This window comes from Plectropomus leopardus, chromosome 8 (genome assembly GCF_026936395.1).
Source record: "Plectropomus leopardus strain MGB_pleo_1.0 chromosome 8, ASM2693639v1, whole genome shotgun sequence".
Lineage (NCBI taxonomy): Eukaryota > Metazoa > Chordata > Actinopteri > Perciformes > Serranidae > Plectropomus > Plectropomus leopardus.
Window position 1 is genome coordinate 8,755,565 of NC_142183.1, and position 2,731 is coordinate 8,758,295.

The 2,731-nt window shown below is 36.5% G+C and overlaps 1 long non-coding RNA gene across 1 annotated transcript in view; it reads right to left on the reverse strand.

Annotated features, from left to right (window-relative positions):
• Positions 1-2,731, reverse strand: part of LOC148188846 (uncharacterized) — a 95,886-nt gene that overhangs the window by 15,011 nt on the left and 78,144 nt on the right. The gene's annotated exons all lie outside the window — the stretch shown is intronic.

Genomic DNA, 2,731 nt, shown 5'->3' on the forward strand with positions numbered 1-2,731 from the left:
TCCATTTCCTTATTTGACTATTAGGGTCTGATAGGTCAAACCATCACTCTTAAAGCACTTCCCATCTGTTCAAACTGGTCTTTCCATGCACCAGTGCACCCCTGTATTATTTACAATCTATTTACGTCTCTATGTGTTTACTTATATCTTTCTCAGAACATTTCATTGGCCTCGTTCTTGACTGCTTTCCAGTTCTCTGCTGCAGCAGAAGCTCAATTTCCCCAAAGGGATCATTAAAGTTTCATCTAATCCACCTGTCTGATCATCCATCCATACACCCATCTGTCCGTACACTTCAAGTCAAGTCAGATTCTATTTATGCAGCACATTTCATCTCACCGCAGCTCAATGATCTTCCAGTTATTCCTCTGAGCCTCCCATCCCTCCATCCCTCCATCCCTACATCCACCCATCAGTTTGTCGATATATCTGTTATGTTGTTTGGTCTTTGGCCTTGGGCTTTATCGGTGTGAGGTATTAGCCCCCCTGTGTGAGCTCACCAAGCGAAGTTCCTGTCAACTATGTTGAAACAGCAATAAAGTATTGGATCTTCAATCGTTATGAGTTCTGTATCTATTGTATTAAATTATGAAATGAGAAAATACTGACATTATGCATTCCATATTATGTGTTAGTTCCCATGCTGCGACACTGTTTTCTTCTTTTGCGCAACCCTCCTGGACATATAGCATTATACAGTGTTCCCACACATTTTCATCGACAAAATTTCAGAACTTTTCCATGACTTTTCAGGGACACAAAATACTTTTTTCACAGCCCAACTTGCCCAGCATTTTTCAAACATATAATGTCAGTATCCCCCAATGATGTGTTCAAGGACTGTTGGAAATGTGAAAATCAAACAATTTCTTTTTTACAGTTTTTGGCTGTGATAAGCTGTGCTATCATTTAATTTATTCCAAACAACAAACTGCAATGTTTTTTTTTTTACTACTTTCATTAGTTTTCCAGGCCTGAAAAGTGTGTGATTGTGACTTTTCCAGGTTTTCCATGACCATGGGAACCCTGATTTTATTAAATATGGAATTTTTTAACATGTAAGTTTTCTTGAACATTTTTAAGAAACTTAGAAGATGACCAAATGCATATCCCCTAAAATGTCACTTTTTGGAGACCTAGGAAAAGTAGCAATTCATTGGCTGTCCAAAGACTTTCATGAAAATATGAACCGCAAAAACAACCTAGAAAAGGCCACGTAATCATTGACTGATTGATCAATTAGCTATGTACAGTGGAAATATAAATCTCTGTTTCATGGATTATAATAGATATTTTACCAAGATATTATTGATCACAAGCAAGAAGGCAATAACAAGGAACTATTACAAGCCTGAATCACCCACTATAGAAAACGTAAATTTTTTAGAAGAGATTTATATCATGGAAAAAATGAAATATCAGCTTGGATTAAGAGAAAATATTTTTGACAGAAAAGGAAAGAAACGTAAGATCTACAACACGTTGGAAAAGGTATTTGGACTAACTGATGTATATACTAAAGGGACGAGATCCACCCCTTCTTTGAAAATGGACATTTGTAACCATGACTGTTCTGTTTTTCACCTTTTTTCTAATGTTTTTGTTTTCTTTTTTCAGATTTACTACAGTTTAAGGCAAATTAAATGTAAGGCTTTTTAATGCCTCCAAAACAAAATTAAGAGATGTTTAAAATTAATCAAAACAGAAGAGAAAAAAACATGAACTGATACAAACGACTTAAGTTTAGGAACAATTTTGCCTAAATTTTTATTGTAACATAAGACATCACTTTTTAGGACCACCAGTTCACAGGGCATTGTTCAATTTATATATATTTTATAATACTCCCATAAATATTCAATTCAATTACCACGATGTGACATTTCAAGCTACATGCTCTTCCTAAAACAAGTTAAATTGTTTTAAGATTTAAAATGTAAAATCAGGGGGGAAAAAAGATTTATAAAATCCTACTTCCCATGTCTGAACATGTTCAAGACTTTTGACTGATTTAAAGACATTTTAATACCATTATGGCCTTATTTTTAGATAAAACAATTCAGTATCTTAAAAGGATTTTTAAGGATTCGCTAGAACCCTGTTTTTATATTTCTGATTGTGGAAAGAAAGCTGCAAGTTGATATAAATGATACTTGTGGATGTATACACCAACTAAAACTCAATAAATATAGTTATGTAAATAAAGTTAAAATTAAAAAAAAAAAAAAACATCACCAAAAGTGGGCAACAACTTGCTTATGTAGTGTCTGTGTACACAAACGCCAATGACACCTCCTTGGTGATCGTATAATTGAATCTGTATGACTAATAAGATTAGGAGAATCCCATTTTGAAATCAGATGTCCCCCCTCCCTCCCTTACTTGAGGAGAGGTTGAGTTAATGCAGTAGAGTCAGTGCCGTGAGGGGGGGAGACAGGCTTAACCATTCAGTCTGAAAATGAGGGGTGTTCAGGGTGGGCCGGGCAGTTAATGATGGCCCGCACTTGTGAACAACAACATCTAAACAAAACACAGTCAGAAGGTCTATGGTCACTGCTCGCTCTCTATTCCTAAAGTGCAATCAATGTTTTAATTCTACGTTTTTCACACACCTGCCTCTCCGACTGCATACTCTTCCCCCTGTCACACATGCGCTTTCCTGCCTTCCATTGAGACCACCCTCTGCTCCATCCAGCCCCCCCTCCCTACTCCCCCCTCCTCCTCCTCCTCC